The following is a 14,010-nucleotide window of genomic DNA, read 5'->3' on the forward strand; positions in this document are numbered from 1 at the left end:
GAAAAAGTTTCTAACAGTCAGTAACAGGGGGAACATTGAATTTGTCCTCTCTATGTTAGAACTAACGTGGTCAATAAGAGGTGTATATGTAATGGTAAATTATACGGTAGAGAGATTAATTTATAGAGAGATAAAGATATTTCGTAAGATGTAGCTTCAGTTTGACACGTAGTTCTGTGATTGTTGTCAGATACAGGAGTAGAATGGCTCAATTGGTGAGCCGCACTGTGCACGAGGCCATAGAATATCGGTTACGGGAACGCTATGAGGTAGGAGCAAGTGTTGCTTATGGGCCTGGTTGAATATGAGTTTGGACTTTGGAGAAGATGAACCTTGTTTATTTTCTTTTATTAACGTTTGTCTGTTTGTGGACCCGTAATGTATGTATGTTTTTTTTCATGAGAGTATAGACTATAGAAGTGGCCGAGGCATGTGATTCGGTGGCAAAAGTATTTGCCTCAAATCAAAGTCACACAAATTTGAATTCTAACAGTGGTTGGTAACTAGGTTAGTGTGTGAGTAGATGTATAAGTGTGTAATTTAGGATTGGGGGTTATTCAATCTATCGACTAAAAAAGACTATAAAAAAATAATGCGAACGATTTTATTGTATTATAACTTACAAGAATAATATGAAGCCGGACAATAATAATAATAATAATAATATAATATATTACAAGAATAATGTGAATCCTGATAATATTATCTATAATAATATATATAAAGAGGATAAAAAAGTTTAGTGTCCAACTCCTACTTAGCCATCATAATCCTATTAAGAAAGAGTAATTAATATAACTATCATTTATAAAAGGTCAAAAATATAATTATTAGATAATTTTTATCTTTTTATTTCACGCATAATTTTCATTCACATTGTCGTCTTCTTTATTTTATTCTCTTTTTTCAAATCTTCATCTATTTTTAGGTAAAAAATATAATTATTAGATAATTTTTTTATTCATATTACAGTTATTTTTTTATTTTACGCATAATTTTCATTCACATCGTCCTTTTCATTATTCTATTCTCTCCTTTCAGATCTTCATCTATTTTTATAATATTCTTCTTTTGTATCTTTATATCTTTCTTTTACTTATTAAATTAATTATATATTAAAATACTGGCATGAGTTTAATGATGATTATCATTTCGAAGAGACATTTTTAATTAGGTACAAGATTTGCAACACTTGATTGGTTCAAGGAAGTGATAAAGAACCTATTATTTTTAAGGACAAAGAACAAAAATAGATCAAGAATGATAAAAAAATTATTAGAGTGGAATGTAGAGCTGAGAAGTGTCCTTTTCTAGTGTATGTGTCCAAAAATACTTCACTTATGTACTTCTAAATAAAGACATACAAGGCTAAACATACTTGTGGCAGAAATTTAGGAAGTAATGCTCTTGAAACATTGGCTAAGCAATAAGATTGAGAAGAGGTTAGTTACACATCCTCACATGAATAGAAAAGAAGCCATTGCTTTATTCAAAGAGGAGTTTGATTTGCATCCACATGAGAAGATGCTATATAGGACTTTAAGGGAAACAAGAGAGAAGATTGCAGGGAGTGAGAAAGAACAATATAGCAGATTGAGGAATTATCTATCTGAGATATTGAGGAGTAATCCTGGGTCAACTGCTTTATTGGAGGTGATTCCGATTCGACAGCCCTCCCTCTTCCCCTGCCCCCCTCCGGATATTTGATAAGGTGTACATATGCTTAGATGCATGCAAGCAAAGTTTTAAAAGTGGTTGTAGATTTTAATACACCTTGATGGATGCTTTTTGAAAGACTACTTTGGGGTACAATTGCTTTCTGCCACGGAACAAGACGCAAACAACCATTTCTATGTCATTGCCTATGCGGTTGTGCAGTCGGATACTAAGGAGTCATGGAAATGGTTCTTGAATTTGCTTGAAGAAGACTTAGGAAATGCATCACTTTATGGATGGAATTTTATGAGCAATCAACAAAAAATAACTTACTATAATTGTATATTTATTGATTAATTAAACAAATGTTCAGATTTTAGTTTTTTTATATCAATGTATATACACTTGTTGCAGGGACTAAGAGAAGCATTAAAGGATGTCATACCAAATGCACCCCATCACAATTGTGTCATGCATATGTGGAAGAACTTCATCAATCAATTTAAGAATTCATAAGTGAAGAGAGCATATGGGAGTGTGCAAATTGTACAACTCCCTCAGAGTTTGTAGAAATGATAGAGAAAATAAAAAAGATCAATGAAGATGCTTTGACTTATCTAACTAGGTTTAATCCAAGGGCATGGGTGAAAGCCTACTTTTGTCATGGTCCCAAAATATAGTCTGGAAAATAACATGTGCGAATCATGGAATGCAAAAATTGAGAAATATTGATGCAAGCTGATTCTAACTATGTGCGAGGAGTTGAGATGCTATCTGATAAGAATGATGACTAAGCACATAACACTGTTGGCCCCATACATTGATAAGATTGCACATGTACAGCAAAAGAGACTTGATCGCATGATCAAACCAAGCAACAGATGGAGTACTGAGTGGATTGGTGACCATGATAGGAAAAGATTTCAGGTGAGCTGGAGGAACTTATAAAGCACACATGCTCGTGCAATAGATGACAATTAATTGGTAATAATTACTTCGCTTATCAACTTGTGCATCATCATTTATTCTCAACTGTTTTGTACTAATATTGCCTTCTATTGCATATGCAGGAATGCCTTGTCTTCATGCAATTGATGCTATCCGCAAGAGACATGATAAACCAGAGGATTATGTCCACAAATGGTTGTGCATGGACTTCTTTCATGCAACATACAGACACTACATTCAACCAGTACCATCTTAAGACAAAGAAAGCGAAGCGTGCCACCAACTCTAACCAAGCACAAGCTGAGCTGACACTGTTTCAGTCTGCACCTCAACCAGAAATAATATCCAGGGATATATCTGCCCCCTCTCCCCTCCCCCGATAAAAAATGAAGGATTTAGTTATCTTTTATTTTTTCTCATGGACTATTTTGTCCATTTTATTTTTTGTTAGGGTCATATAGTTGTCAAATTAATTTCTTATGAACCCTATCATAACAACTATGTGACACACTCTTGTATTGTCATTGTTTAGGGTGGGAAACAAAGTACCCCTGAGACAACCATAAAAACCAAACAGTAGTGAGTAAATTCCAAACTTTGAGACTAATTTTTTTATTATTGCTAATTTCGCGAAAGTGCATAATTTTTTGCATGCTAACATAAATTTTACTGTCAATCAACAACAACTTCAACCAGCAAGCACTCAAACATCACAAGTAGCACCAAGCCCATCCGTGCCTATATCTGCGACACCTGCAATGGCATGCCAAAATCCATCTAGACCGTGGGTTCGGAGGTTGAGTCAAAAGCATCAGCTGAAGATTGTGGAAAATGTTGCAACGATTGTCTACCCATGTAAATCGAGATTCAAGGTTTAAAGGAAGAAATGAAGCGACACAATCAAAAGATAGATGAGGTGGCTCTACTACTAAGACAACTTGTGTTGAAGGCTGATGCAGACCTGTGTGTTGATGTTAATACTCTTGCATCAACAACCAAAAATAGTTGTATCTTTCATTTTAATTCACTACCTAAAATAGGTGACACCAAATTAGACAAGACATCATCCAAGTCAAGAAGACATTCCACCTCAAAACAAAAAGGAATATATGAGGATACACCCATTGATGTACCGGACAATAGCTCGGACCATTTGGCGTTTCATCATTCAAGGCATAAAAGGAAGACCTCATCAACTGGGATACCCAAACAAATTATCTTTGTGGAAAATGATAAGTTAAAAGTAGTTTACTTATCTTCGTTATGAACCTTGAGATTCTGTTTCATTTTGTCTTTGTACATTCTTTTGGATCCATAATTTCTTCTTAAATAGTTGTACCCTAACAGAGGGCTTTGTTCTTAGGCAAAGATGGGGTCAAAGTATCATAGCCCAAAATGAGCCATGATTGACACTCAAAAAACTAGTTCCTTAGCAAGCCTAACAAATTTAAATATAAATTAAACAAGAAGTTACAAATAGTTTTAATAAATTTACAAGTACTAGAACGAATAGTCACACATTATTTTTAACAAAAGCATAAAATAAATTAGTATAGTTGGATCTTACTTGTGACATATAGAGCATATAATGTCTAGAAACACAAAAAGATTAAGTACTCATTGCGGATAATTTTTCTTGAATGGAAAGTCTCATATTCAACCATTTGTTCCTGAAAAATATTTAAAAAAAAAACAGAGTGAGTTTTGCAACCTAGCGACTAGACATTATATGTATAATCCACATTAGATCATATAAACATTATTATTAAAGTAAGTTTATTTAAAAAATAGTAATTTATACAAATAAGTGCATCAATAAACGGGTTCTCAGTATAGAAATCAAATCAAATAGTCCACACTAAACGACTCCACCTTTAAGGATAGCCCTTTTCTATGGCCTACACGTTAGGCTAGCAATGTCCCTACTAGCTGAGATCTGAGTCAGATATATTTAAGTTAACATCATGACCGCCATTAACTATAGTTTTTTAATACGAGCCTCCCAAACTAATTCAAAACATATCATTTTAAATACAACAAATCTTTGATCTTTCAAATACATCAAATCAAATCAAATAATACTTTCTCATCAGAAATCCTTTTCAATCATACTATTAGTGGATAATTTAGATATACATAGAAATATTATATTTCTATGTATATCTAAATTAGCCATTAATACATACATTTTCAATCATAAGAAATATCAAATATATTTTACAATTTCATAGTATATAAGTGAGTATTAATAATACTTCAATGTTTCAAAAACACATAGTCAAATAAAATCGAATATTCTAAAATAATGCAAAACTTCATCAAGTATGTATATAGTCTCGTGTGCAAATTGAAAATCTAAATTTCACAAAAATAAATATTTAGTTCTAATAAATCCATTATTAAAATCAAATTCAAATCTTTTGCTGGTAACTTTATAAGTATAGATACAAATTCAAGCAACATATATCAAGATAATTATAGATGCAAAACTAAATAATTATAAATATAAAACTTACTCACAATTCGATCTCTTTAAGATCAAATTTAAATCCTTTGCTTGTAACTTTGTAAGTATAGACACAAATTCAAGTACATATATCAAACTAATTATAGATACAAAACTAAATAATTATAAATACAAAATCTACTCAACTCGATCCCAAAAGATCAAAAAGACGAACCCAGAGTATCAAAGTAAAGGTTGAAATTCAAAAGGGGGGGGGTTAAAGCTAAGGAAGCATCAAACAAAGGAGACAACAATAATGACGGAAGGCACCATCGGTTTCAACAGTAGCATTAAGACCATGGAAATCTTTTGTGGCAACATCTAGCAGCGTCACCATGCCATCAACAGTTGCAGCAGCAAGGGAAAAAGGGCATTCAGATTGAATTTCTGATCTATTTTTCAAAATCGATCTAATTCAAACTGCACAATGTGTTATAATATTATTATTTTATTATTATATTTATAATTTTACTTATTAATATGTTCAATTTGTTATACATTTTTATATTATTCATGTATTATTATTATTTAGTAAATATTTTATGTTCAAAATGAGATTTATTTATTTATTTATTTATTTTAACTAACCTATAATTTTATTTAAAATTTTATATTGAGACTTGTTTTTTTTCCCCTAAGATAGACAATATTCATTTCATCATATAAAATGAGTACATTATTGTCGTCTGGTCCATACTTGGACAACAATTAATAAGAGAGGAATTTTCCAAAATTCCCTTACATCAAAACATAATAACCTAACCGGAAAAAGGAAAAGTCAATATAAATTACATTGCTGGACTAAAGAAAGCTAGTGAAAGAAATGAAAAGGTAGGGATTAGATTGCATGTCTGAACTAAAGAAAGCTAGTGAAATGAATTAGTGGAGTTTGTGCGTTTGATATTCAGAGTGAAGTTCATTAGCTTGAGCATACATTTGGTGAGGAGGAACGTCCTTTCCTTCAAAGACTTTAGCGTTTCTTCCTTTCCAGATTGTCCAAGTTAGCATAGCTGCCAATGCCAATTCCTTCCTTCCTTGCGATTGTCGTTGTGCAAGCTCACTCAATTTCGACCACCATCGCCACAGTTCTTGATTGTTGTTAACTATTGATGCCATGTTGATGTTGGATAATTGCCAAGTCTGATTTGCAAATGGGCAAATCACTAAACAGTGAAGAGTCGTCTCTCCTTCTCCTCCACACCTAGGACACACGTCTTGTACATAGTGAAATCTGCTTTAGATGCACTGTCGAACCGGAATCCCATTGTGAAGTAGCCTCCAGATGAAGATCTTTACCTTTGGGGGGCATTGCAGATCCCAAACTGAGTTCCAAATGTTCTTTTGGTTACAGACTTCAGGGAGCTGATCAATTGGAGGATGGAAAAAAAAGAAAGCTATTTGGTACCCCAATGCTACTGAGTAGTGGACTGATTTTTCATTTGCCCAGGTAATCCTATCCTCCCCTTCATTAATTGTTGTTTGCAAAATGCTTGCTGCAATATCTGAATTAAAGATGGACTGAATTAATTGTGCATCCCATGTTCTGTTTTGTTTGAGTAGCTGATTCACCCATATAATATCTGAGCTTATATTCTGTTGTTGGTAGACTGAGATAGGCCTGAAATTCCTAATCCAAGGGACTTCAAAAATTTTAACTGAACCTCCACTCCCTATCCGCCACATTAAGTCTTTTTCAATCACTTTCCTTCCCTCCAATAAACTTCTCCAAGCCCAGGAAGGGCTTGATCCAGTGTCTGCTTTAAGAAAAGATAAATATTTAAAGTAATGGCCTTTGTATATCTTGCTAACTAATGATTCCTGTTTAGTTATTATTCTCCAACTTTACTTGGCTAACATAGCTAAGTTGAAAGCTTTAAGATCCTTGATGTCTAACCTCCTTACTTCTTGTCTCTGCAAATTATATCCGATTTAATCCACCATTATTTTCGCTCGGTTCCCCTTTGACCCACCAGAAATTCATAATTTTTCGTTGGATATCATCAATTAGGGAGTCTAGTAGCTTGAAGCAGCTCAGAGTGTAGAGAGGAATAGCTGTCGCAACTGCTTTGATAAGAACTTCCCTTCCACTAACCGAGAGTAATGACCGTTTCCAATTTTGTAGCCTGTGTTCCACTTTGTCTTTAATATAATTAAACATACTCCTCTTGGATATGTTAATTATTACTGGCAGCCCCAGATACTTGTTTTGGTTCCCTACATGTGGAATTTGTAAAATATGGGCTAATTCATCTCTTATATGAGGGGGGAAGGGGGTATTCTTACTGAAGAAGGTGGAGGATTTGCGAAAATTAATCTGCTGCCCACTAAGGTGTCTGTAGGTGTTCAATACCTGAAGTAGTCTCTGACAAGTCTCTCCATTCGCTTTACAGAAGAGTATAGAATCGTCTGCAAAAAGTATATGGCTGACTGTAGGGCACCTGCTATTGATCCTCATTATATTGAAACTTGTTATGTATATTTAATTTTTTTAATTTATAAAATTGTAAATCCAATCCAATCAAACTGTTTGAAATTGAATCAATTTTTTTTTTAAAAAAAAGTCATCTAATTCAAACCGCACCGCAAGTAAAATTAGGAATTGATTGGTTTGTAAAAATATTTTTTTATTTTTGTTTTCTATTTTTATTTTTTATTTTTCACATTTTAAAAGATACCATTATTTTATGAAAAGAAGATTCATTTTTAAATATCGAAAATAATAAGAATATGTTTGGTTGGTTCATTTTTAAAATATATTTTTGATATTATTATTTTGTTTAATAAATCGTACATAATTTTAATTAATTAAGAACTTTCAAAACGACTATACAACAGATTCTTAATCCAATAATTTAAATTTGATAATATTCTCGTTTTATTTCATAGACACGAGACAATAATGTATTTTAATTTTGTTTAATCTAAGAAAATAAACACTATATGTAATTTTATCTAGTATAATACATTCGATGGACACAAATATCTATTCCTAGAGTTTTTAATATTTTATAAATCAATATTATGAATCAAAGTAATTAGCATTATCATTGTAGTTAATATGTTCACTATCTACTCTTTTTAATTGATCATATAGTTAGTATGTTTACCATTTACCTACTACTCATTAAAATTACATGTTTTTTTTAATTATATTTTGTATGAATTTACATTATAATAACATCATTCTTATTTTAATAATCTCCCTCATTCAAAAAAATCTTAATCAGCATAAAAGCCTTAAAGCTTCATCGATAGCCATTGTACCAAATGCTTCCTTACTTATTATATGCTAATAATTATATATAGCATCAAAGCATTGTCACTAGCTACTATCTTATCCATATGTACTTTTATATTGATGCACATTATTATTATTATTATTATTATTATTATTATTATTATTATTATACAAAAGCAAATAAATTAAAAGTTATATAATTTTAAAATTTTGTTAATTTATGCCATAAAAGCAATAAAAAAAATATTTGACTAAAAATTATTGAAAAATATTTTTTTATATTTTTATTGTATTAAATATATTAAAAAGTTTTTATTATTATATTCTTAAAGTACAAGTTCATTAAATTTATAATTTAATTAATTTTAAATAATATAAAATTTTATTTTTATTACTCACTAGTAATATATTTTTAATTTTATTAAAACTTTTACATATTTATTTTATCATTATCGGTGTAAAATTAAATTCTTTTTTCTTCTAAGGTGAAAAAGACTTTTAAAAATTTACTAAAACATTTTTGTAAGGTAATATCAAAAATAAAACTAATAAAAAATTGAATTTTAAAGTTTAAACCATCCAAAAGAAAAAAAATATAAAATAAAATATATTAATCGGTGGCTAAGACTCCGCTGTGGATATGCAAAGAAAGTTAATTGAAAAGTCAAAGGTACTGAATTCTACAGAAAAGTAGGAAAAAAAAGAAAAATTGGAAGAGTGTATTATTAGAAAAAAGTGAAATACTAGGTGGTTAATTAATTACAGGATCCTAATATATGAAAAATATTATTTATCTTTTAAAAATTACCTTTTTTAAAAAAATTAAGATTCACTTATATACAATGTTCTGGAAATTGGTTTGAATTGAATCTTCGAATCGGTTGAACCGTAAATTAATAAAATTTCTGATTCAAACTAATGACAAAATTGCAGAATCAAAAAATCGATACTGAATCGCAAAATCAGTTGAGAATCGATCGGTCGAATCGAACCATAAATCGGCCGATTTTTTAAATTTGACCAAAACACAACCGTTTGGTCCTTTCTATTTAACCAGCAATCCGAAATCTCCAATTTAGTAACCTACTCCACTAACCCTTGCTCCACACAAGATACAACTGCACAGCTCTTCCTCTCCCTCCCTCACCCTCACTCTCGAGCTCGTCCTTTCTCTCTGTGCCGGCGAGTTGTCTCCGTCACTTCCGTCCAATTGCTGGATTGCTCCTGCCGCCGTCGCAATTTGGAGCCTCGAAAATTACAATTACGATCGTACAGCTCTCCACCATCGCCGTTTCAGCTCTGGAGATAACAGTATGGCTGATACAATTAGCTCATGTATATTGTATTTAAGCAGCTCCATTCTATAGCTCCTTTGTTAAAGGTGTTAAACTGCTACTAAAGATTGTTTACTTTATATATCTGCAATTAGGTGTTGCGCGAAATTTGTAGGCTGTTGATTCGCCCAAACCTTTATCGTCCTTTGGTCCCTTGCCAACCTGTATGAGGCAGATAGGGAGTGGTACAATGCAAGGGCCAGAAGCTGGACTCTGACATATGCCTATAAAAATCAATTAATTGAATAAAAAAAATCAATTAATTTTAAACATTGTATCCCTTTTACATTCTTCAGTTCTATAAAATTATTTTATTGGTTTCAATAGTTAAAATATTTAATAAATGGGCCCAAGTTATTTTTTTGGGAGTCTTTTAAGCAATTTATTTTGGATAATACAAAATAAATTAACAAAATTAAAAATATAATTATAGTAAAATCGTAGAGATTTTATTTCACATATTATTTTTGGTTGGAGCAAGAAATTAAATAAATTTCTATTAATAAATTATTTTGATGTTAAGTTGTTAACCTAAAAAAGTCAAAACACATCAATTGAAACTGAAAAATTCAAAAAAACTTAGAAAAGCCCGCCAAAACATCAATTTATTTCTTAGGTTTTTCTTTTCTTTAAAAAATTAAAATAAATCAAACCTATCAATTTAGCTTTTCAACTCAAACTTCTGGAATTTGGCTGATGTAAGAAAGTGAGAATGAAATTTGAATTGACCTATAAAATCTTTTATAAACAATCGTTCGATAAAAAAATTAAATTACTCTTAAGAAAATTAGATCATTTTACATTTTATTAGGCTGATTATTAGATATAAGGGGATCCAATCGTCTTTTATTAAAATAGAATTTATTATCTTTTATTGAACTCTTGCATCCATAAACTTAAAATTGAAATTAGTGAATATAATTTACGACAAAAGACAATTACATTGTGAGATTAAATAAAAAAAAATTTAAGTAAAAACAATTACCAAATAATCAAATGAATAAGAGTACCACTACATTGATAAAAGATATAAAGAATTATATAATTTGCACCTTAAAAAGATTAATTTCGATAAAAAAAATAAAATATATTATTATACGAAATAATTAAGAAATAATAAAAAATTCAAAAATTAAATAAAATACTTTTTTTTCTAAATATGACACTCATAAACAATAAAATTCAATATTATACATAGCATTCAGTCGTACAAAAATTAATAATAAAAATTAGACAAAAAATTTGGTACACAGATACTTTCCTAAAACATTGTTCACGTAAATCTTATTACTTATGTAAGTATGTCTATTAACATTAAATGGACAAATTCTAGTTCACAGAGAAATTAATTGTCTATTTCTACTAAAATTGACTCACCAAAATTTAAGCAATATTTATAAAAAGTCATGTTAGATTTTTGGTACCAGAATACTATTTATTATTGTAACATAATATAATAATGCGTTAATAGTTAAATCTGTTTTTAAGAATTATTAATTTTTTAAATTAGTCCCCAAAATATTAAATTAGTCGTACTAGTTTTTGAAAGATAAAATATAAGTTAAATTCATCTTTTTGTTAGTCAGATAATGACGTATCACAGTAAATGTCATGTAACATAATAAATTAATTGTTTCTAGAAGAAGATATTAAATCGGTATCCAAAAGATTCAAATGCGGATAAAATGGTACCTGAAAAATATTATCAACAAAAAAATTACTAAAAAAATTTAATTTTAACAAAAATAATCAACCGTCAATTGAATTTCCTGGAATTAAGATTAAATGTTAAGCTGTCAATTAGCAATTATCATCGTTACAAAAGTTATCCATACTTTTATTTTTTATAATTTTAAAAACACCCTCGTTTCAATTTTCTAAAAATCCTAAATCCCTAATCCCTTTTTGAGACTCTCATCTTTTCCTTTTCTACCTCTACCTTTCTCCTCCTCCTTCTTCCAACCAACTCCATAGCCTTCCAGTAATATTCAATCGCGATCTCAAACTACTTCTTCTTGTAAGCAGTATTACCAGCTTCCTCTCCTGCGCATGGGCTTCAACGGCTTTGAAATCTCTTCTACAGCAATAGCAGCACACTTCCTCTCCTACGCATGGGCTTGTGGTGACTGAGACGAAAATAAAGGAGCTATTTCCACCATATTTTCATCATCATCATCCTGTGTCTGGATCTTCACGTAGAGCAAACCACCAATGACTTGCATTACCCTTAGATCTTTCAGATAAAGATATTGTTCAGACTCTTCTGAATATCTTGCATTATCTTTACAAAATTCGGTTGCTAAAGATCGATAAACTCAGGTTCATGGATATGCGGTAAGCCAACCCACATTTTCAGGCTAAAAAATGCCTCGCCGAACTAATTGGTTGTCAGTGGATGGGACCTTGCTGCCAAGGAGGAAGGTAGAGGCAGTAGTGAACGGAAATAAGGAGGAGTTTATTTGGGAAGAAGAAGAAAACATCGGTGAATGACGATGAGGAGAAGGAAGGAATGAGAGTCTCAGAAAAAAGGGATTAGGATTTTTAGAAAAATTAAAATTGAGGTGTTTTTTAAATTATAAAAATTAAAAGTATGGGTAATTTTTGTAATTATGATAATTGTTAACTGGCACCTTAACATTTAACTTTAATTCTAAGTAACTCAATTGATGCCTGGTCACTTTTGTCGAAAATAAATATTCTTTTAGGAATCTTTTTGTCGATAACATCTTTCAGGTACCATTTTGTCAGTGTCTGAATCTTTCGGGTACCAATTTAGTATTTACCTTTTGTTTTTATTATTTTATACAAAGAGAATTTTATTTATTAAGATCTAAAAATTGATATTAAAATTAATGTTTAATTATTCTATTGGTCTCTATAATTTTATTAAATTTTTAATTAAGTCTCTATATTTTTTTACTTTTAATTGGGTTTCTATAGTACTTTTAATTTTATAATTAGGTCATTTTTAGTATAAAAAATGTTAGAATTATCTGAATATTTTTTTGCAATCTAAAGGTATTCATAATTAAAAGCCGAGTTAAATCTCAAAGTAATCCTTGAACTTGCACTCGAGCATCAGAGTGATCCCTAAAATTAATAATTACTCAAATTTGTTCTCAAAATTGTCTTCCGAGACTCATAGTAATCCCTAAATTAATTTCCTTCCAACCTTACCATTGAAAATGACTTAAACGACGTCGTTTTGTATTTATTGAAAAGAAAAAAACCACACTCCCCTTCCCCAATTCTCCTTTCCTTTTCCTTCTCCATTCACATTCCCCTTCCACAACCGATCCCCAATTCCCTTTTCCTTCTGAAATTTGTCATATAAATATTTTTAGCCTCTTCTACTTGCTAGGTTGAAAAGATTAAGAATAGTTGCATGTGTTTTCTATGGTATCAAGTTATTTACAATTCATCCTGTCCCACTTTAGTAGGAAAAGTGTTAGTTTTTCCCTCTCTAAATTTTAATTTCAATTGGTTGGTTGATATGCTTTACCGGTAATGGAATCCTGTTGTTTTATATTTGTTATGGAATTGGTTCTATCTCTATTTCTCAAGTCCTCTTGCCAATTTAGTAATTTAAACTTACAACAAAGTTGATTTCACAGTCATTGTCAGTGAGGTTGAAACACTTTTTGAGCTATTTAAAAGCATAATTAGTTCGGTTGTTGATGATGGACTAATAAGCAAGGTACCATATAACAAATGTGTTTTCCTCCTAGTCTCAAACATAGTTGTATTTATGACATCTATTTTGTAATGTTCATTTTATTATGAGATATTTGGTGTGCTTTTTTATTTCTTGATACGAATGATCAACAATATACTATATTATTTTTTGTCTTTTTCATTTTCTTAAAGGGAGCCACTCCGATAAAGACGTCTAAAACGTCTTTTTTTTAAAGATATTTTTTAAAAATTAAAATTTAACACATATAATCGATTAAATCGTGTTATTTTTGTCAAAATAGGCCAGACAAATTAATTTGATCGAAAAATGATGAATTGGTCTAAATTAATATTATTTTTTAATAAAAAATCTACAGTACTCCTATTATAAAAAATGACTAAATACTCTTATTATATATATTAATTTTTCAAAATTCTAAATTCTAGCCCCTTTTTTTCTCTGTCGTCATAGAGTTAAGATTTAGAGTTTTCAATATATATATAATAGGGATATTTTAGTTATTTTGTATTGTACTCAATTTTTATGTATATAATAGGGATATTTTTGACATCTTTATATAAGTTAGGGCTGTCAAACGGGCTAGTTCGGTCCATTTAGGCTCGGCCCGTTAAGCCCGTAGGATAAATGAGCT

At 30.5% G+C, this 14,010-nt stretch overlaps 1 long non-coding RNA gene across 1 annotated transcript; it reads left to right on the plus strand.

Annotated features, from left to right (window-relative positions):
- The first annotated feature begins 2,639 nt into the window (after window positions 1-2,639).
- On the plus strand, window positions 2,640-4,107 carry LOC140179567 (uncharacterized). The gene is made up of 2 exons (XR_011873088.1): window positions 2,640-3,183; window positions 3,301-4,107. It is a non-coding gene; the product is annotated as an uncharacterized lncRNA (long non-coding RNA).
- The last annotated feature ends 9,903 nt before the right edge of the window (window positions 4,108-14,010 follow it).

Source organism: Arachis hypogaea, chromosome 15, assembly GCF_003086295.3.
Source record: "Arachis hypogaea cultivar Tifrunner chromosome 15, arahy.Tifrunner.gnm2.J5K5, whole genome shotgun sequence".
In the NCBI taxonomy this organism is placed as follows: Eukaryota; Viridiplantae; Streptophyta; class Magnoliopsida; order Fabales; family Fabaceae; genus Arachis; species Arachis hypogaea.